This window comes from Apostichopus japonicus, chromosome 8, assembly GCF_037975245.1.
Source record: "Apostichopus japonicus isolate 1M-3 chromosome 8, ASM3797524v1, whole genome shotgun sequence".
Lineage (NCBI taxonomy): Eukaryota > Metazoa > Echinodermata > Holothuroidea > Aspidochirotida > Stichopodidae > Apostichopus > Apostichopus japonicus.
Genome location: NC_092568.1, coordinates 40,168,631 through 40,193,098, shown reverse-complemented (window position 1 = coordinate 40,193,098; position 24,468 = coordinate 40,168,631). Strand labels below are relative to the sequence as shown.

Here is a 24,468-nt window from a genome sequence, read left to right as displayed (position 1 = left end):
AAAGAAGGTGGCATGTAAATTATACCTCAAGAAAATAAACTAGATGGTGTTTGGCGACGCTAAGTGTATCGGTCAGCTGACAAGATATTTTTTCACGCTTTTGTGTTAACGAACCTGATAATTTCCTACCGTTGTTAGTGTATGGCACAGTGAAACCTAACCAACTCGGTATTGGCGGGAAGTTGCTTGCAGTAAATGTATTAAGATCCTCCTGCAAGCAGGAACTCGCACAGAAGCATCATTGGCTTATCAAAGCCGCAAGCTCAGCGGAGTCAGTCTCTTAGATTCATATTAAACGTCCATGATTATGAATTGTCAATTGTCAACAACTCTGTAACTGGACGACACACATTTATCTTGGAGTGACTCGAAGTCAGGACTATATGATTGAAAGGCACCGGCGTTAACCACTGAGCTTCCGGATCTTCGTGTCACGAACCGGAGTCGGTACAACTCGACCACAGTGATTCTACTGGTGGGTTAAAGCGTATACATTGGCTTGGCTTTAACACACCTATTTGCTCACGGTGTGCTGTTTTGCTCTTTTACTCTTTGGGTCACTCATGTTACAGCTATACTCGCATGCTCATCACATGCACCACATCATGCGTTTTTGTTTTGTTGCTAATTCTAATATGTGCACATGCTCAATTGCTCATCTAAACGACTGTTTTGTGCTCACGGTGTGCTCTTTTGCTCTTAGAGTCACTCATTTTGTGCTCGCGTGCTCATCACAGTAAAGGGTGTGATCTAAACAATGCACTTTTACCCTCCTTATGACATTACCAGTCTGCCATGACGAAATGAAGCTCCTATGTAATCGAGTGGCGACTTAACGAATATGCGTGTTCTTAAAATGGAGCAAACATAAATGAAAGCCAAAGACAAAAATGTCAGAGCATGCAAGTTTATTATCTCCTTCCTATATGAGCCTACTTACCGTTTATGAAACCAGACCGTCAAAGTGGGGACATCCTTTTTTTTGGGGGGGGGGGAGATTTATCCTTAGTGAATATGTACGTAACGAAAACGGTTAGAAGCAAATCAATACAAAATAGACACAAAGACACAGATTGCATGTTTAACGGAGAAAAGCCTGCTCTTTCTGGGGTAATTGGTGGACCTAAAAATAGCCGTTGAATTTGATCAATCTCTTTCAGTTCATAAGCTTACAACCTCTTCGTTATACATAAGGCGTGTCAAGGATACTAAATATACGCTGGTCTCGTTGTGATCATGAACACAGAGGGTATTAGAATTAGTAATTATAGTATTTTCTTAATGAACGAAGGCATATTCGTTATCCGTGTTATCGAGTACGATTAAACATACAGATACACGTTCAGCGACCTAAAATAAGTATGCTGGTCGTTTTAATGCAGTAGCCTATGCCTGCGCTAAGATTATCATTCAAGTAACTAGGATTAAAGGGGAAACATTTTGGTCATTTTCCCCGTTTATTCGTTACCGGTTATCAAGTGTCCATTCTGTACGTAGAAGTTTCACGCAGGCTTTGTTGAACAAGATGGCATATTGCATTTAATCAGTTTAAACACTTAGATTAAATTAATCTTACCGGAATATTACTAAAAAGTTTCCAATAATATGCTGGTTAATGGAATATAATGGGAAAATGTAGGTCGGTCTTAAAACGTTAAAATCCCCACACGCGTTGACTGACTATATATATATATATATATATATATATATATATATATATATATATATATATATATATATATATATATATATATATATATATAGTTGACTGACTATATATATATATATATATATATATAGTTGACTGACTATATATATATATATATAGTTGACTGACTATATATATATATATATATATATATATATATATATATATATATATATATATCAAAAGCTATATTATAGTACATTGAACAAGTCTTAAACGATTCGGATACCCAAATATATTATTCTATTAATATAACAAAACTGTGGGCCTATACTAATTTTCCTCTCGAATTACGAATTTCCTTCCTGTCTCATTGCTGAAAACTTTCAAGATTATGATTTCAAAATCCTTCTTAAGGTACTATAATGCGATCTCATATAGGTACCGTACTGGTGGGCGATCAATACATATATACATATATCAATATATATCATCATAAATCCAATCATGGTCGGGAATGACCTAGGACTGTGGGCGATCTTTGGTGGCTACATCTCAGTAATCGGGAACTTGGGTCGTTTCAAAGTAGGATTGCACGGGTGAGATCATTAATGGCTACCGTACATCAAAGTGACAGAAAATCTCAACCGAATTGTTCTGTGTGCGATCATAGTTGCTACATCTTACCGGGGTACATCACAATTCGGGATTTTACGGGTGCCATCATAATGGCTACATCTTTCCGGGGGTACATCACAAGTTGGAATTGCACGGGTGCCATCTTAGGGGGTACATCTATTATGGCAATCAAGATAAAGTGAGCTAATAAAGTGAGCTCATATTACATATTACCAACTAGAGGAGTAATATATACAATACACACTCATATGTCTTCCATGACAACCTCCAACTTATATGAAAGAGACCTGTAGAGAAGTTGGGCTCTTAGGCAATTTACCTCAACCCTTAAAATTGTCTGAGATATGAAAAGTTCTTTCATATAAATGTCAACGTGCAAAAAAAAAAAAATTAATATTAAAGTTCCAAGCACCAACACACTACACAATGGCACACTTATCTTTCACTACCTCCCTCATATTTTATTCATCTTATAAATATTCTAGCAGTTTTCAACAAAGTTCGTGACAAAATATTATCTCATATTGTTGTGTTGCACTTGCTTCATATTTAACTCCATTAACCAATAAGTCCTCTATTTGAATGCAAGCAAAAAGAAAATTTCCATTGGTAGAGGTCAAAGAGCATTTGATGTCTGCCAAAAAAACTTGCCTCACTGTTAAGCCAGAAAACATGGATATGTCACACATGTTTGTTATCTCACATGAAGGTCAAGAACTTTCTATTTCGCAATTTATGGATTGTGTAAAATAAAGGCTAACCTTATTCATTGAACTTACGTGGTAATAAGTTTCATAAAAGTTTCAACATAATAGCGTCATTCATTGGTAGTGTATATTTGTTCTGTGAATAATACATGTTGTAGTGTTTAATGATACTGTTATATTATCAACTACTGCACCATTGGTGCTCTTGTCATAGTAATGAGTATGCGCATTTTATCCACTTCTTTTTAGTTTCAACCTCTGTGTTAAGCTTTCCAAAATCTTCCAAAAGAAAACTTTCAAACGATTTAACGAACTTCAAGAAAGAAATAAGCATGTTAACCAAGCATCCTTTGAATTCATATATTTGTATTATTTGTGTATAGCCTACATGTATCATGTTTATCATGATTATTTCAGTATGTCGACAATCAGGTTAAATAGTTTAAACGATGGAAGAAATTAATAAAATGGCTACTAAGCAATTACCTGGATCTATAGACCAAGACTTATGGGTAGAGTGGTTATGAATTTTCGTAACCACATTTCTAGTTTAATACTTTATGACCTTAGGTAGACTGAACATAGAAATGGACATGTGTTTCAAAATAGCTGGCGAAACCTCATCACTAATGCAGACTCTCGTTCTGATCAATTTCATGGCACTGGTGACATATTCTATGTTGTACAGACAATGTTTGGGGAAATGGCCGCCATTTTCTCATGAAAACATTAATGTGCAACATTGACGCATGGGGACAACTGGTTGGGCATGCTATTATAAAGCAGAAGTGCCAGTGAATAGTTTAGACTGCATATTGGTGTCACAACTAATCAAACAAGGAATGTAAAGGGTTAACGTAAAGAGAATGACAAACATATGAGAGTAATGAATTATCGCAAACTAAACGATTATCGTAACTCAATCATCGTTACGATAGATGATCGTATTTATTTGTGTTTGCTAGTATTTGCTGTCTTACTTCCATTGTTAAAGTTAAAGTTAAAATAATAATAATTGCAATTTATTGTGTTATATTTTTTGTCTATAAATCAAAATAGTAACAAAGTTACTACACACATATTTAGCAGCTCATGCAGTCCTATAAACGACGGTTAACACGTAATAGATACACTTCTGGGAAATGCACTATAATGGTTTCACTCTGCAGATGTATACTGTAGGTAGGTAGGTGTCCTAAAATGTTTAGTCTGAAATTATTGCTTTCGAACAATGTTATATTACAAAATGTCTTTCAGCGTAATTTTACCTTCTATTAAATCAGGCTTGGTAATCTCTCCTTGTGACTATAGTGGTATAATAGTATGCTACTTTCGAAGAAAATCTTGTCTCATCCCAAAAGAGTATCGTGTGCGAGCCTTCAATTCAACAGAGCATAATCGATCACTGTTGCAAGACAAATTGCAACAAGATTAAGTCAAATGAGTGTCAATCGTTATCGAATTAGTCAAACTCGGGACGTATGTTATATCGTATTTGCGTGTAGTGAAATGTAGTGTAATGTACGGAGTATGATGGTATACTAAATTATAGTGTAAACGTAATTCACATGGTCACACTTGGTATACCACAGAACAGGTTGAGTTTCTCGCCTACAATAGTAAGAACAGTCTGTTCTCTTAATGAAGATATTACCCTGTCTTATATATCTCTTAAGCCATCAGTTCTGACGGTAACAATAAACCAAGCAACTTAAAACATAAAAGGGAATAAGGCCGAGAGAACCACTTGCATCTCACAATGTGTTTGTTTGCTTATTTACTTGTTTGTTCACTAAAATATTCACAATGTGTAGGGAAGTCTCCTGAAAATGCGACAAAGAAAACTTCCAAAAAATAGAAAGAAGAGAGAAAAAAGGGTAAATATTATTGTCGCATATCATGCCCTAACCTGCTTACCCGGCCTATTCATACTGACCCTTTACCTGCATTTTATGCAAAGTAATCTTAACAAAGACTTACATAAATTCATTCAGGAATCAGTGTATCAAACAAAGCATACTAGAATGTCGAATGTTGCCAATGCGAACTTCGTGAGCAAAACAGAAAACTTATGAATATTCATAGCAACTTTATACAGCTGCATGATAGTCGTTAGACTTGTGTCAAGCATACTCGTGACACTGATGTATATCCTTAGTGTGTTAGTATTGAAGCCCTATACTTATAGTGTTGCGCTATTTTATATAGTTAACTTCTTGAATCATAGTTCAGTTCGAAAAATTACATTAAATAAAACCTCATGTTAACCTTTTTTTCTACGTGATGTTTGAAATGTGTCTTGCTGTCAGGAACAAAGCAAAATTTATATCCCCATTATGAGGCAGTTCGGGCTTTAATTAACGTCTATTAATAAATATAGTAATATACTTATCATTACACTATATAGAATGAATTCGAATTTGAGTGGGTTGAGGATAGCAGGGCCCCAATTGCGATTACGCCCGTTCTGAAAAGGTATCTTAGTGGAGGGGTGCCATCTCCCCCACTGGAAAAGAAAAACTGGTTTCGCTAAGAAGGCCTGGATGCAAAATGATGCTACCACCACTCCGGGAAATTAAGCTTACATAACGCTTGCATCGATATGACTTTCTGTAACACCATATAGGCTCGACTCTGTTGCGACGGAGGGGAGAGTGGTTGCGGACACATAATTTGCTTACGCCCATTTGGGTAGGTTTTTTTAGTGACGGAGGAACCCTCCCCTTTTAGAGTATTTTCGGTTATGGGGTTCCGATACAAAATGTGTCTATCATTTATCTACACTTGTGCATACGACTTTACGTATGCACAAGTGTTATAAACAGAAAGCTGTTTGGAAGAAATTTTGGAGTAGGTGAAAAGGGGTGTTTCCATGCTCTCTGTGACCACGGCTGCTAATAAATAAACGATTTTAAAACTTAAAAACATAATAATAGTAATGTTGGAAGCCATACGCAGGTACATTTTATCTCTATATTGACCCAAATGTAGATGACATGTGTTTTACCCTTACAAAAAAAACCCACATAAAACCCATAGGAAATCGGCCATTTCCTATAGGAATAAGCAAAATTCTGTGGGATTTACAAGTGTATGTGGGGTTTTCAGGAAAATTCCTATGGGTTATTTACAAATCCCACATGACTTTTAAATTTATGTGGGATTTTCAGGAAAGTTTGTGGGTTTTTTCTACAAATCCCACATGGTTTTGTTATATTCCTATAGGATTGCAAGATTATGTGGGATTTACCCGAAATTCATGTGTTTTTTTTTACAAATCCCACATTATTTTGGAGTTGATGTGGGAAATCCTGGAATATTCATGTGGGTTATCATAAATCCCACATTAATTTGATTAAACCATGTGGGATTTAAAGTTTACATGTGATTTTCAGCACACTCATGTGGGTTTTTTACAAATCCCTTATGATTTTGCAGTTTGTGTCGATTTTTAAGATTTTATGAGAGATAAGTTCTTATAAGATGGTTAAAACTCAATGCTCCGACGTCTCTATGTTCCAAAAAAAATATTTTTTGATCAACATTTTTCGGACCCAATTTTTTCGGACTCAAATTTTTGGACCAACATTTTTGGGACCAACATGTTTTTCGGAATCGAATTTATAGGACCAAAATTGAGTCCCCAAAAAAAGTTGGTCCGAAAAATTTGGGCCCAAAAAATTAACTTCCTCAAAAAAATTGGTCCGAAAAATTGTTGGTCCTAAATCATGTTGGTCCGAAAAAAATTGGTCCAAAAACATGTTGGTCCAAAAAAAATTGGGTCCAAAAAAATGTTAGTCCGAAAAATTTGGGTCCGAAAAACATGTTGGTCCAAACAAATTTGGGTCCGAAAAATTTGGGTCCAAAAAAAATTATGAGTCCAAAATTATTTGGTATTGTCGGAACATAAAGAACATAGGGATGTCACCCTTCCTCCGGTGATAGTATACTAGCATACACCTGTATTATTTTGATGTGATTGAGACGAGCTCGCATCTATATTTAGATCAGTGATTCATAGTCTATGAAAGTAAGACGCATGTTGCCAAATCAAGATGAAGATAACAATAATTAATGTTTAAATTATAGTATGATTCAATCCTTTCTTATTTATTGTTGTTAAAATTTTATAAAATAAATTGATTGTATTTACAATTTTCAGTGGCACGAAACTCTCAAATTGGAAGGCCTAAGACAATTTTCTCCATTTTTGATAATCAGATTTTGTACGAGGTTTAAGTTGAAGTTTGACTTCAACACCATATTCAATTTAAAGATAGATTGTAAGACATATCTGGCCTGTCGTCTGCATCAACTTTCTTTGGAAATTTGCTCATTTTAGTGAACACCTCCTGTCGTGTTTACTCTAGTGTCAAGGTTTATTGTTTCTGTCAAAGGATCTAGTGTTTAAAACAGTTTGGATTCATTATTTTCAGTGATTTGGCCGAGTGCATTTTCCGAATTTCAACTTTTCTGACCTATCGGTAATGTTGTAGTAGCCTATACTATAGCCTACCACTTGCAATTTACGTGGTTCAGTACATTAGTCGTTTTCCTGCAAGAGAAGAAGTGTAAACATGTTGGAAGCTTGCTGGGGACCGAGAAAAATATTAACTGAATAATTGGTATAACTAACGGTGCTTTCAACACACTGTCAAGTATTTTCAAAAGCAAAAACATAAGCATTAACATTTGTGAAAATTTCTAAGCAACTTTCAACTATAACTCACCCAAGAAGGTCTAAAGAAGAATGGAAGTATTATTATTATTAACCACCATCATCGGCCTACCTGTTATTCCTTAAACTTGGAGGTAAGACTAAGTCAATTGTTAGGCCACTGGCACTACTATTATGATTAGTGTTATGCTACGCAGTATGTGTAACCGTTGTTAGGCTGGCGTTTTGCAATACACAAGTACAATGACAGTGAGTAGCCTAAGCTTCTACTGGGTACTGCAGTGCATTCTCAACACCAACCTGTGCATTCTAAACACCAATTAACATTATGTTATGTGTGTATTGTACTAGATTGAACAGTGGAACATATTCTTCTAATTGATTCCAAACAAATGCTGGGACTAAGTCTCAATAGTTTACTTGAAGCCTACACTCATTTGGTAAAGATTTCTTGAATTTCCCATGTGAATCTAAATGGGTAGGCTATGTGATATTGTTTAGATGCAGGCCTGGGAAGTGCCATTTCCAGCAATATGGGAGGCGTTTTTGGCCAAACCCGCCAATGGTGGCGCTTTGATAGTGTCTTAGATAGTACGTGTCAAGCAATGCCCCCCTCCCCCCCCCCCTCGCACTTTCAAAGCACATCGACATCCCTGCATGTATTGATCCATATTTTCATTTATTTTTCAGAGCTGGTAATGAAAAAGTATCCTGCCACTAAAAAGGCAATCATCCCGGATGAAGATGACAGAAAAACTAAAGGATGAGAGGAGAGCATATAACAGATAAGATTAATTAGAACTGTTAATGGCTTGTTTTTGGTTTCTTGCCATTGGTTTCTTGTACAGCCATACTTCGCTCCATAAAAAAAAAAACTTGATTCTCATCACTGACTTCTGAAAAACCCTGTTGCCAGGTACTTTTTATGTTTTTTTTATATCTCAAATCAACTTTTAGTGTGGTCTCAATGGAGCCAATCTGGTACTATAAATCGTGTATCCAGGATGTTCTTGTTGTTCTTGTCAAGTTGACTTTCCATCGAGCATCAATTAGTCCGACACTCACTCAGCCATATTGATACAACATGATCTCGATTGCGAGAGAACTGTTTGACTGTGGGATTTGGTCAGTGCTTTCAGGCAATATATTAATGCCGAAACCATAAAAACGATGTCAGAAATCAACTGTTCGGTTTTTTATGGAGCCCCACTTAGGTGTTGGTGAAAATTGGATATATACTGTGTGTTCAAATAAGGGATAAATACGAAGGTAGCCGGTCACATATGTGCTTTAGGACAGATGATGACGTCATCGCAGAGGCTGAGTGGGCCAAGGTCAAGGTCACTGTGATGATGTCATAAATACAACTAAAAAAGTGTCTTTGAAGGAAGATTTTATCGCATTTTTCAAAGATCAAGGAACTGTGACGTGACGTAAAAGTGGTTGAAACGTCATAGGTGATCGATTCAAAACATTCTACAGAACATGAACACTCTTTAGCCGTATCGATCACAATTATATTGCGATATTAGTGAACCTTAATGGTTAATAAGCCGCCATACATAGCTCATTGGAAACCATATCAGTGCCATGTGATGTTATGGCAAGTAACCACTGGGGAGTGTCACAGCTCTAGGAATTGATTCCACAACTTCCAGCCATGCCACGTAAGCCAAACTTTTACTTAGCCAAAGTTATTGTTTTATATGAATATAGTGATTCAACAACTTTTTGATGTCACGGTCCATATGTTGGCCTACTAGTAAACCAATTTTTTTCTTAACGGTTATCTTAATGATATATTAAATCCAATGCCTTTCGTATTACATGTTTTTCATTTGTTCTATAGAAATAAATCATTCAGCAATGTAACTAAAACATGTCTGTGCATATTTGACCTCGACTATTTAATTTATTCAGCAGTTCAAAAGCAAATTAACTTACCTATACACCATATATCGACTGTAGCACAATCAATTGCTGTTTGTGACCTTAAAATCTGCAGGATTCCATTTCCCACGTTTCAATTGATAAACCCACAGGATTTTTTCCCCACATCATTTGAAAACCCACAGGATTCATTTCCCACATGTCAATTGAAAACCCACAGTTTTAGTTTCCCACGTCATTTGAAAACCCACAAGATTCATTTCCCACATGTCAATTGAAAACCCACATGAATTCCCCACATTATTTGGAAACCCACATAATTTTATTTCCCACGTGAATGTTGTGGGTATTACTTCATTTCCCACGTGCCAAAATCCCATAGGATTCTACTCTTTACCCACGTGGGGAAATTCATGTGGGTATTTGTTGTGGGATTTTTTTGTAAGGGTAGCGCAGGAAGTAACTTCAGTCCATCGTTTATTCGTCAGTGCCCTGAATGCTTCAAAAATCAATGTGCATTAAGCAATGTAGGGTTTCGTGTGTCGGAGACTGACTAGCTCCCGTGGGAGCCGCCATGCTTGTTTCTTCTACAAAGAGTGCACTTAGAACTAATGGCTCATTGGACAATTCATATCACATGATACAGATATCTCACTGGCGCACGAGTTTTGAACGTAACACGGCAGGTTTCTTAACATACGCATTAAAAATGTAGTTGGATCTTTCAAGCGGCATTGCAAAAAAAATGCAGGAAAGCATATGGAGAACTTTTGTATCATTAATCTTCGTTAATTTATGTATTCAATGCTGTAGAAAAATTTTAGTCCCGCAGTTGCTGGAACGAAACAAGCGAATTTCGGCCTTTAGCTGATGGTCTATTTATTAAAGACGACAATCCAAAGTCATACTACTCACTGAACTGTAACTAGAAGTGTCAATTACTGGATCCAAGTTAACTTGTACAGAGAAATCTCGCTCTACCCTTAGTATGGCTAATTAAGTACTCCTAAGCAGCAGATTGCACAAGTAACCTATCTTTGTTTGGCTTTTTCTTCTTTCTTTTCGTCACTTCTTTGCGCTCTCTATCCCACTGACCTAAATATATCTATGTCTCAAATTAAAACTGAAACATTCTTCCTATTTTACCTATCGTTATATTGTTTGGGCAAGTAATTATTCATAAACCTTTTTTTCTTTACGAAAAGGTGATGAGTTTGCTTAGACTTCTCATATCAGTATCTCAATCACTGCTATTGTCAAAGATCTATGTGCGAAAGTATCTAGTTTATTTGGGGAGAGAGGCTTTTGTAAGAGCTTTTTCAGCTGAACCTGGAGCTATAGTCTATCCACTCTTGTTAGGAATATATCGTATGCTTTGTCAGGCGTGTTGCCAGCCTTCGTGCAATGAGGTACACTAAATGCTTGCCTCGATTTAAGGGTCAATCAATTTAATTTTAATCATATATAATAATAAACCGACGCTGCAGCCGAGTGGTTAAAGGCGGTGGTATTTGAAGCAATGAGGCATAGCAATCGAGAGGTTCGGGCTTCGGTCCCCGGCCGGGTCATAGTAAGGTATGTTTTTCATTTAAGAACAATCTACGGTTTTCCCATCTGAAATGACTTTCCAAACTGAAGAGATTGCAAATTTGAGTCAAAAATGTTGAATTGGAAGCCAACCGACGTTTAAGTTGTAATCCATAAGCCCTTAATTGGGGGTTTCTCCCACATTTGTGGTCGCCTACGCGTCGTTTAGAAATAACTGTTAATAATTATTATGGAAATGCTGCATTAGTTCAACCGAATGAAGCAATGCCTTATTTAAAATACAAAGCACATCTGTACACACATACACACACTTAATAATAACAATAACAAATGAACTTATAAAGCGATAAAATCTACTAAGTATTCAATAGCGCTGTACATCCCTAATAGAAAGCCAACTTGAAAAAATGAGTCTTCAAGCAAGACTTGAACTGAATGAGAGTGGGAGAATTTCGCACAGATATGGGCAGACCATTCCAGAGCTTGGGCCCGGCTGATGGAAAGGCACGGTCGCCATAGGTTTTCAGTTTAGTTATGGGAACAGTTAGAATGAGTGTATTGCTAGAACGCAAGGTATAACGAGTATTGACCGGAAGGACAGATCGTCTGACAAATAGGCGGGTGCCATTCCATGAATGCACTTATACACCAGGAGCAGTACTTTGAACTTAATTCTGAATTCAACAGGCAACCAGTGCAAAGAATGGAGGATACTCAACGATGGTGTGTTGATGTCATAGCAGTCTACAACAAGCCTGGCTGTTTTACAGACGTTGCAGTCTCTGAATCAGATACCCTGGAATACCATGGAGCAAACTATTGCAATAATCCAAATGGCTCTGAATGAATGAATGAATGAACTAAGGTGCTCATAGTTCTAGAAGACATATGTTTCCGAATCTTCTTTAGATTGAAAATATAATAGAAGCCAGTTTTGCAAACTTTACTGATATGTTTATCTATTTTCATGTGTTTGTCGAAAATAACCCCTTACATGTACACTTACATGTACCCTCAATCGGGGACCATGTGTTGATACTATGCAAGTGTGGACGTCTTCATATAAAGTTAATTTATACATGTTACAAAGCCTACTTCCTTGATTATTAATAAAACTTTATGTAAATACCTGATTTGTAAATTTTTGTGATCATTTACGATCAATTACCATTAAGTTATTTTCCCGCATGCAACTGTGTGGAGAATATATTTGGGGACACACAATTGTGTGTATACTATTCACGTACCAACTGTGGATGGAAAGGGAATTCTATCCGACAGTGGACACACTAGTATGGGGTTTTACCAACTCTTACTGGGGAAATATGTGCATAGTATCTGTTTATGCCAGGTACTTGCAGCACATGACAGCTCAAACCACCACCCTATAACTTCCGAACACAAACATTAGGATAAGTCATCATTTATGATCAAATACCAATATGTGATATTCCACAATTCAACTGTGGACATCATGGGAATAAGCGGACTATCTATCGTGGATAAGGTATAGTGTGGGTAAACACATAGCAATTGTGGACACAACGGGAATCCATTCCAATGCTGGACACACTGTAGTGTGGAGTTCTCCCAACTCTAACCAGATATGTTAACATGTGACAGCTCAAACCACCACCCTACTGTTAAAGGCATATTTTCTGTATATGTAATTTCAGACAAGTGCCACATTAACATCATAATTAGTCATCACTGGTGATCAACGTGATTTTTCACATCTCAACTGTTGAAATAATGGGACTGAATACCGTACTATCCAACCGAGGACACGGTAGCCTATAGTGCTGAGTTTCCCTATATCAACTGTATAATTGAATGAATACTATCCAACTGTGAACACGCTGTGTCTTTAGTGTGGAGTTTCCATATAGCAATTGTTGAATTTAATGAATACTATCCAACTGTGGATACGCTGTGTCTATAGTGTGGAGTTCCCCATATCAACTGTGTAATTGAATGAATACTATCTAACTGTGGACACGCCGTGCCTTCAGTGTGGAGTTTCCATACATAAACTGTGTAATTGAATGAATACTATCTAATTGTGGACGTGCTGTGTCTATAGTGTGGAGTTCCCCGTGTCAACTGTGGAATTGAATAAATACCATATATCTGTGGACACGCTGTGTCTTTAGTGTGGAGTTTCCATTTATCAACTGCGGATTTGAATGAATACTATCCAACTGTGGACGCGCTGTGTCTTTATTGTGGAGTTTCAATATAGCAATTGTTGAATTTAATGAATACTATCCAACTGTGGATACGCTGTATCTATAGTGTGGAGTTCCCCGTATCAACTGTGTAATTGAATAAATATCATAATCTGTGTACACGCTGTGTCTTTAGTGTGGAGTTTCCCATATCAACTGTGTAATTGAATGAATACTATCTAACTGTTGACACGCCGTGCCTTCAGTGTGGAGTTTCCATACATCAACTGTGTAATTGAATGAATACTATCTAATTGTGGACGTGCTGTGTCTATAGTGTGGAGTTCCCCATGTCAACTGTGGAATTGAATAAATACCATCTATCTGTGGACACGCTGTGTCTTTAGTGTGGAGTTTCCGTATATCAACTGTGGACTTGAATGAATACTATCCAATTGAGGACGTGCACACTTTAGCAGAGAGCTTTCCAAAATCTAAGCGGGACGTGTTTGCAAAACTGGCTGGATATCACAGCTATGTGTACATATGGCTACTTTAAGCATCCTAAAAACATCGAATTATTACCCTGTTAAAATGTTTCTTATACTATATTGAGCTGTAAACTTTTGTACTGTTAAGAAAGACAAATAAAATAGCTAACCAGTGAACCCTCAGAAAGTTGTCTGACATTTTGAAAACACAATCAGTGACGGGGTCCAAGTCTACACAATTTTAAGCCCAGTAGGTAATAAAACATCTCATCGGAATTGGCTGGTAGGTTTAAGCTTTACGTTGTACACCTTTACGATGCAAAGTATAATGACATGCACAGCATGGACAAAAAACAATGCATAGCAGATTCAATAAACAAATATACAATAAACAATGCACAAATAGACAATAAACAATGTAAAAATAGATATTAAACAATGTACAAATAGACAATAAACTATGTTCAAATTGTTGTTCCAGTTCACACGTATATTGTCACCTAATGCACCTCCTTTAAAGTATTTATCATATCCACAGACTAGACTTGACACATGGTAACGTCACATCTCACTTGTTCTTTGTATGTACTGTGAACAATGCAGAGGCTTTATAAAAGAGTAAACTGTGATGAATCATACATGAACACAACATATTTGGGCCAATATAGCAGATCAACAAATTGCAGAAAGTGACTGCAAAATGCCTTCACTATTGTCTCATGACCTCTTGCTATTTTATGTGAAAAATTCATTATAGACCACAACAAGTATAGGCCTACCAACAACCATAAAGGAGTAGGAGACATTATTAGATATGCCAACTATGCAAACAAATACATGAACAAGCTCAAATACAATGTCCCTTCACACAAAACCTTAATTAGTCAGTGGGAAGCATGACTAACCTAAAACTAGTCAAGCTGGTTAGTCTAGCCCGCTGGACTAGCTTATGACTGTGATTCGCCATGCTTGACTAGGTGACCAGTTTAGGGTTGTACAGAGTAGTATCATTGGGTAGTTAATGTTGACAATGTCTAACAATGAATGTCATACTTAGTACCAGTGATAGTAGGCTACAGTCCTAACGTAACGTTATGCCTGATTAACAACCGTAACCTGGTAACTCGTTGGGTATTTTCTGAACTTTACAAGCGGATTTCTCCGCATCGCGCTTGTGGATTTTCATGCACTCTAAAAAGAAACGTCTTTTGAAAACGCGTTGGAAAATTTTTGGTTTTACAAACCCCCCAGATGGCCGGAAACGGCCCTTCCCGAGTGTTCATTCTGGTTCCCTGGCCTCTTGCTAACTTGAGACACCTCATTCAATATCACTTTTAAACCCAAAAAACAAACGAGTTAAAATAGTACGTAGTTCAATACTACATAATGTATTAAAATTAGCAAGGTACATGCACAGAGTAGTCTTACTTTTTAACTTCTGATACTTGTAGATACAAAGATAGGCCAGAAATGTCTTTGATACAACTATAGCCAGTAGTTGTCTTTGATACAACTGTAGCTAGTAAATGTTTAAGTTAGCCTAATAAGAGAAGGCGAGAGCTATCCGACGATTGCCATCTGATTCAAATTTCTCAACTGTTTTCTCAACTGAATTATTATCTGCGTAAACTGGTTCTTAACTACATGTTAAAAAACTGACAAGATCGGATCCTACTGTCTTTTTCGGCGGGTAGAGTGTTGAATGAAACGGCACGCGAAATGACAGCCTAGATGACAGAAGAATAGGTCACCTAATTTAGCCATATTCTTGCTACGTTCATTTTAATAGTTTTTCCTGTCTATAGACCCTTAAACTTGTCCAGCAAGCTTATCGATTTGAATTATGGGTGTTTTAAAAAAAAAGATAACTTGGCCAAACAAAGTTGTAGGCCCGGGACAACAGTGCTACATACTGGCTACGCCCTGATCATATGATATCAGTATCAGCAGATTTTGTTTCCTGTTTAAATTCTTTTACATGTTCTTTTACATAATATATCAGAAAGACAAACATAGTGCTCTTTTACAAGTTTTCCAGTAGGATGATTCTTGTTTATTGTCCAATGTCTGGACTTTAATACATTTGACGAACTTAACTGAGTTGAGTATCGCCGTGGAAAACAAGTACGCCGTCGCTCTTCTCTTAAAGTCTATGGTGCACACGAATCCAACGTGGTAAGCTAAGGTAGTATAATAATGGAATAATCCTGAAAACTATATAGACCTACACACCACACAATGTCAATGTCGCCAATGCGTGCTTAGCTAGCTTGAATAGCTCTGTTTCATGCTATAGGCTCAAGTTACTCCACCCAAATTTATTACTTTCACTTTCTTCTTATGTATCTGACATCAAGACATTATAAGGAAGGTTAAGGTCAGTCGCGTCATACATAGCTTAGCTTTGATATTATGTTGATGTGTAAAAGTCAGTTGGCGTGATGTTTCGATCCTAGCAGAATCTTCTTTTGAGGCTAAATGACAAGTAACAGTAACTGAAGGGACAAAACACGCACAGAATACTGACGGGTTAATGAGCATGGTGAACACAAAGAGATGGATGCAAGGGTATAAGTAGTATACAAGGGATGGAGAGAAGAAAGAAAGAAACCGACCGGGGAAGAGGAGAGGTAGGAGATAAATGGAAGAGGGTAGGGAATAAACTATAGAAGGATAAAGACAGAATTGTGTGGAGAAAAAAGGGATGAAGAGAGCTACGAGGAGAGGAGTACGTGACAGGGGATGGGGGGGGGGGGTTACTATGCAGCAGTCGGCATTTTCTGGCTTCAAAACCCATCCATGGGAATATTCCATTACAAACCCTGATATACAGTTGTAATTCAACTTTAGTGGCAGTTCAGCTAAACTACCAATTCTTCAGCCTATATATCTGTGTGTGATTTGATTGGGGGGTGGGGGGAGCAAAAAACATGATATCTCCTTGATTGTGAATTTTCTTATCTCTTTGAAGGTGATCATATTGGCATAGATAAACCAGACAATATTATGTCTAGATCCGATTGGAAAACTATCAATGTTGATGTTAAAGCGTCATTGTACTGTAGACCTACGAACAAGCCTCCGTAGCATTCCTGTAACTGTATGATGGAAATAGGTACATTATTAAGCTGTTCTAATTGTACAGATTGTTTAAGTTACATTTTCATGTGTGCAAGGTAAAAATATTGGCCTAAATCCACCAACACCCTGTTTCGATCAGATATCCCACTATTTTTTTTTTATCTATATCTGTGTACAGAATGAAGCAATGGAATAGAACAACAGTCAAGGCAAAGCCTGCAACTGGTAAATGTTTTGGAAATTAGAACCTAAATGCTGTCTTCTTACTTTGCAGGTTGGTGTTGATCTGTTTGGTCCTCTGTCAGTGACAGCTGCCAAGCGACTGTACATCATAACATTGTCTGACTTCTATTCAAAGTGGCCTTAGACTAAGCAGTGCCTGACAAGACTGCAGCATCAACTTTTAATTTCATTACTAATGTGATGATGAAGTAAACATTTCTAAAACATTTAATAATTTAGTTAGTGCCAATAATGAACGGCATCGAATTTCTTATTTTTACCATGCAAATAACTGATAGTGCATGGCAGAATGGTCAACACTGCTGTGTTCTGAGTATAACTAACTAAAGTAAGTTTCATTCGTCAAGTCTTAACGACAAACCCGTTGGATACATGAAAATCATCCATTTTATTTGTAATTTACAATCAAGATTAAACTTTGGCGATATAAAGTTGCACATTATAGCATTATAGGTAATCCTACTGTTTAAAGATTATCCTGGTGTGGAAAGGAGTTCAAGGGGGGCATGAATTCTACAGGAAAAATTCTGCAAGGCTTTATTGAAGTCTTTACCAAACTCCCAAGAGGATGTGGATTATTAGAGTTTGAAGTACATATTGTTTGAAGAAGAGTGACAGTAGTATCCTATTCTAATTAAGTATCACCTCCCTGCTTGAAGTTGCTTCAGAGCTACAAAGGGAGAGTCATCATCCCAGTTCAATTTCCTTATGAATTACCCTATGTATAATCATTTTTTAACTGTTTGCCCAGGCTGATATAAATTCAGAATATTATGTTTGTGACTGTCTTCCAATTTCATATTTTGATTTTTACTTCATTAACTTCCTTTGAACAAACTTATCTCTGCACAACTGACGTTTTTAAAGTGTGAGAAACATGATGAGAGAAAAACAAATTAGCATTTTGCAACATGCTCTGTCCTATTTGTTTCTTTCCTTTTTTTCTATTTTATTTCTTTAATGTTTGAAGCTCTTTGAAAAGAATATCGTGTTTGCAAAAACCTGAACGTAACTGTATTGTCTGGAAATTGATGATACATGAATCAGACGAGGTGTTCGTTGGGGTAGGGAGGTAGTGGCTGACATTGTTTATAGAAAACAAGTATTGCTGCCCTTTCGAAAAGCATTGCTATTATTAGGAAATTACACCGTGCCATTTTTATGGGGATGTAGAGCCTGAAGCCTTATTCATATATCTGTTCTAAATTAAACCACTTTTTGTCCATTAAGAAAAATGTCATAATTAGAAACAACGAACCTTTGTCAATGGAAGTGCCTGGGTTCAAATGCAATTTGTCTATACAAATATTTGCTTCATTCATTGCCTTCACAACTGGGTTAGGGGAGGGGGCGGCATGGCCCTCCACCTTTTTGAGAGAAAACTCGGCGGTTGAGTGAGAAAAATAAGGAAGTGTAAAAATAGAAACAATAAAGTGGTAATGAAGGTCAAGAAACAGGTGTCAGGCCCGTACGATGAGGGTTGGGGCAGTGATGACATTTTCAAGGTCAGGGAAGTGTCTTCCAGCTTCCTCAGGGTTGTTATTAGCAAACAAATATATTTTGGAGCTCATCACAGATAGGTCATGGACTTAACAAGACCCCTCCTCAGGATACAAATCGATAACTTACCATCCCAACCCCCCCCCCTCGTCTTGCACTCAAAATTCTGTGTATGGGCATGGGCCTGAGTGTTTTATACAACATTGCCGATTGCCGATGTATCTTGATAAACACCCTCAGTTCCAGTCCTATAATGAGCTTTAAGCACGGTTGAAATTTCATATTGGCTAGGCAACTCTCGTAGACCTATAAAGACCTACAAGCAAATTTCTCAACTGTTTTCTTACCTGAAATATTATCTGCGTAAACAGGTTCTTAACTATATGTTAAAAAACTGACAAGATCGGAATCTAGTCTTTTTCGGCGGGTAGAGTGTTGAATGAAACGGCACGCGATAGAAATGACAGCCTAGATGACAGAAGAATAGGTCACCTAATTTAGCCATATTCTTGCTACGTTCATTTCAATAGTTTTTCCTGTCTAGACTCTTTAACTCGTCCAGCAAGCTTATGGATTTGAATTATGGGTGTTTTTAAAGAAAAAAGGTAACTTGGCAACAACAAAAAATAGGCCCGGGCCTACAGTGCTACATACTGACTACGCCCCTGATCATATGATATCATATTATCAGCAGATTTTGTTTCCTGTTTGAATTCCCCCTCCCCATTGAGACTTTGTTGAACAATTGAAGGTCCTTAGATTCAATCTGGTGAAAATATATAGCGCGCGTTTCTCAAAACTCACTTTTTGCACATTCGTCACTACGCCATAACAATTTAATCAACCGCATATCCATTACAGAAATTTTCATGCTAAAAATAGTCAATGGTGGTTTCCTAATTTCCTGTGAATCGATTGGCTAATAGCCCTTACCATTTTCTGTGAGCATTATTGTGTCTCTAGTGCTCAATGAACACAAAAGATATTGTTCAAATACAATTTCTTTTGTTAACTATGGGTACCAGTCAAAGGCAAACTTCCCGCTTCAGAATTGGACAATAATTTTGTTGCTGTATACTCATTACATATACCGTGTAGGCTACTTTACGTAACCATTAGTGCATAGGTACAGTATCTATACAGTATCTATATTCTGTCTTTATTATAACAAAAAGTCCAAAATCCGATGCGAAGGCTGAGCATACAGCTAAAGTGTATGTTCCCCTTATTACGGAACGTACCAAAATTTAAGTTATTTTCTTACGTTGTTTCTTGTATAAATGCGGGGTGGGGTGTAGGGAGGAGGGGTGATACCAACATGAAACTATCACGTTTTTCGACCAGACTTTGACTTTAAAGAACAGGAATTTTCCGATCCCCGCCCCCTCCCCCACCCAGAAATTTTCAAGAACCAAGATATATACTACACTGTATTTGGTCACTTGTTTTTGTAGCACGGTGTGATCTGCAATTCAGGTGGCCTTCGTTAGCCTTAGCATAGAATAAGATCTCTCCTAGCAAGTTGCCATTTGATTAAGTAATTGACACCTTTAGCTATGGTTCCGTGTGACGTATGGAATTTGTTGTCAGGTTTAATCAAAACACATCTCCATTTGCCCAATAAACAGGACCGTAGCCACTGCATGGGAGCATGAGGACAGGTGACTCCTTACCCAATTCTTCAAACATCTTTTTCAAATGAATGTCATTTTATAACACATGCGCGCAAAGTTGTATACAAAATGTATTGTTAAAATGATAACATAACATAACATAACAATGAATATTTATATAGCGCTGATGGAAACGATATGGAAACGATGATGGAACGATGATGCCATGGATGATGCCATGGATGATGCCATGGATGATGCCATGGATGATGGCATGGATGATGCCATGGATGATGCCATGGATGATGCCATGGATGATGCCATGGAAACGATGATGGAAACGATAATGCCATTCTTCACATAAGCCCAGGTAACTAGACATTTTTTTTGCAACGGGGAGGTGACATCCTCCATATAGACCCTCCTCAGTACAGATGTGCCCTAACTGTTGTGTCATCTAAGTCATAATGGCAGATGTTAGAGCCTGAGCCTGTATGGTGTCGTGAAAAGTCACATCGATGCAAGCGGTAATTAATAGTAATCATCAGGCAGCGACGTAGCCAGGAATTTGAAAGGGGGAGCACACTTTGCGATTAGTACGGGGAGGGGTGTAAAGGGTCCCCCTCCCGATTGAGACTTTGTTGAACAATTGAAGGTCCTTAGATTCAATCTGGTGAAATGTTTTCCCAGTTTCATCATCATCATATGATATCATTTTATCAGCAGAGTTTGTTTCCTGTTTGAATTCTTTTACATGTTCTTTTACATATAATATCAGAAAGACAAACATAGTGCTCTTTTACAACTGTTCCAGTAGGATGACTCTTGATTATTGTCCAATGTCTGGACGTTAATACATTTGACGAACTTAACTGATGGACAATATAAATGTTCATATTTTGTAAGACAACCAGATGTACAGTGGCCTAAAAACAAATATCGTTATCGCAGTGTATTAGCAGTGTAATAATTATGTATAGTAAGTGCGTATCACGTACGATTGCTGGCTTAGTTTCATAACATGCTGTTCGTGCTACAACTTAGGACGAATCATAGAAAGGATGAGAACGAACGTTGTCGACGTTGTTGTGCATACGGTTCGTGGCATTGCATAGAGTGCGGTTAGGTAGGCAATATGTATTTTATTACTCAGTGGTCAACTGTAGGCTTGTAATAGGCTATAGGCTAAATTTAGCTAATTGCATCTGCCAAACTAAGTAAGTAGTTGAAACAGTAGGCGTGAATGTTACTACGATTATAATCGAGTTAACGGAGCTGACGAGTATTCAAGATCAAAAGAGTACTGACAAAATACCATTCTAAAAATACGACGTTTTAAACATTTTTTTCGACACTGAAAGGGGGGAGCAGTCGCTCCCCCTGCTCACCCCCTGGCTCCGTCCCTGTATCCCGTTGACTTGTTAATTTTCTTCTTTTTTTCCCTTTTATGTTTTGTTTTCAAGCAAGGCACAACGTCTCATTTATTTCCTGTAACATCAAACTATGTATACATCTGCTTTAATGATTGATATAATGAACTTAGTTGCTCTTTGAATGCCGAATTTCCAAAATTTTATGCGGAACAAAATATACTATGAAGTATTTGCGGACATTTTGTACCGGACTATATTTGCTCATCAGATAATGTCCGACCGGACTAAATGGGCTGGTAGAGAGTGTCCCAGCTGACATTTGTACAGGGGAAACTATGTACTGTCACACCGGTTCTCCTTGCCCACTATACCCCCATATATGACATAACGAGGAATATGTTTACACTAAAATTACTACTTTGTAAAACATTTTTCGATCAGCAACAATTGTGAGAACTCAAAGTTCTATTTGTTATATTTCATATATTGACAACTTTCAGTACAAAAGGTCCATTTTTAATTACGATATACTGAAGTCAAAATGTGAAAATATATAGCGCGCGTTTCTCAAAACTCACTTTTTGCACATTCGTCACTACGCCATAACAATTTAATCAACCGCATATCCATTACAGAAATTTTCATGCTAAAAATAGTCAATGGTGGTTTCCTAATTTCCTGTGAATCGATTGGCTAATAGCCCTTACCATTTTCTGTGAGCATTATTGTGTCTCTAGTGCTCAATGAACACAAAAGATATTGTTCAAATACAATTTCTTTTGTTAACTATGGGTACCAGTCAAAGGCAAACTTCCCGCTTCAGAATTGGACAATAATTTTGTTGCTGTATACTCATTACATATACCGTGTAGGCTACTTTACGTAACCATTAGTGCATAGGTACAGTATCTATACAGTATCTATATTCTGTCTTTATTATAACAAAAAGTCCAAAATCCGATGCGAAGGCTGAGCATACAGCTAAAGTGTATGTTCCCCTTATTACGGAACGTACCAAAATTTAAGTTATTTTCTTACGTTGTTTCTTGTATAAATGCGGGGTGGGGTGTAGGGAGGAGGGGTGATACCAACATGAAACTATCACGTTTTTCGACCAGACTTTGACTTTAAAGAACAGGAATTTTCCGATCCCCGCCCCCTCCCCCACCCAGAAATTTTCAAGAACCAAGATATATACTACACTGTATTTGGTCACTTGTTTTTGTAGCACGGTGTGATCTGCAATTCAGGTGGCCTTCGTTAGCCTTAGCATAGAATAAGATCTCTCCTAGCAAGTTGCCATTTGATTAAGTAATTGACACCTTTAGCTATGGTTCCGTGTGACGTATGGAATTTGTTGTCAGGTTTAATCAAAACACATCTCCATTTGCCCAATAAACAGGACCGTAGCCACTGCATGGGAGCATGAGGACAGGTGACTCCTTACCCAATTCTTCAAACATCTTTTTCAAATGAATGTCATTTTATAACACATGCGCGCAAAGTTGTATACAAAATGTATTGTTAAAATGATAACATAACATAACATAACAATGAATATTTATATAGCGCTGATGGAAACGATATGGAAACGATGATGGAACGATGATGCCATGGATGATGCCATGGATGATGCCATGGATGATGCCATGGATGATGGCATGGATGATGCCATGGATGATGCCATGGATGATGCCATGGATGATGCCATGGAAACGATGATGGAAACGATAATGCCATTCTTCACATAAGCCCAGGTAACTAGACATTTTTTTTGCAACGGGGAGGTGACATCCTCCATATAGACCCTCCTCAGTACAGATGTGCCCTAACTGTTGTGTCATCTAAGTCATAATGGCAGATGTTAGAGCCTGAGCCTGTATGGTGTCGTGAAAAGTCACATCGATGCAAGCGGTAATTAATAGTAATCATCAGGCAGCGACGTAGCCAGGAATTTGAAAGGGGGAGCACACTTTGCGATTAGTACGGGGAGGGGTGTAAAGGGTCCCCCTCCCGATTGAGACTTTGTTGAACAATTGAAGGTCCTTAGATTCAATCTGGTGAAATGTTTTCCCAGTTTCATCATCATCATATGATATCATTTTATCAGCAGAGTTTGTTTCCTGTTTGAATTCTTTTACATGTTCTTTTACATATAATATCAGAAAGACAAACATAGTGCTCTTTTACAACTGTTCCAGTAGGATGACTCTTGATTATTGTCCAATGTCTGGACGTTAATACATTTGACGAACTTAACTGATGGACAATATAAATGTTCATATTTTGTAAGACAACCAGATGTACAGTGGCCTAAAAACAAATATCGTTATCGCAGTGTATTAGCAGTGTAATAATTATGTATAGTAAGTGCGTATCACGTACGATTGCTGGCTTAGTTTCATAACATGCTGTTCGTGCTACAACTTAGGACGAATCATAGAAAGGATGAGAACGAACGTTGTCGACGTTGTTGTGCATACGGTTCGTGGCATTGCATAGAGTGCGGTTAGGTAGGCAATATGTATTTTATTACTCAGTGGTCAACTGTAGGCTTGTAATAGGCTATAGGCTAAATTTAGCTAATTGCATCTGCCAAACTAAGTAAGTAGTTGAAACAGTAGGCGTGAATGTTACTACGATTATAATCGAGTTAACGGAGCTGACGAGTATTCAAGATCAAAAGAGTACTGACAAAATACCATTCTAAAAATACGACGTTTTAAACATTTTTTTCGACACTGAAAGGGGGGAGCAGTCGCTCCCCCTGCTCACCCCCTGGCTCCGTCCCTGTATCCCGTTGACTTGTTAATTTTCTTCTTTTTTTCCCTTCTATGTTTTGTTTTCAAGCAAGGCACAACGTCTCATTTATTTCCTGTAACATCAAAC

General features: G+C 37.4%; 1 long non-coding RNA gene across 2 annotated transcripts in view; it reads right to left on the bottom strand.

Annotated features, from left to right (window-relative positions):
* LOC139971994 (uncharacterized) overlaps positions 1 to 24,468 on the bottom strand; it is a 264,346-nt gene that overhangs the window by 6,460 nt on the left and 233,418 nt on the right. For both annotated transcript variants that reach the window (XR_011794564.1, XR_011794563.1), the window contains exon 2: positions 4,263 to 4,399. This is a non-coding gene — a long non-coding RNA (uncharacterized lncRNA). The remainder of the gene's footprint in view (positions 1 to 4,262; positions 4,400 to 24,468) is intronic.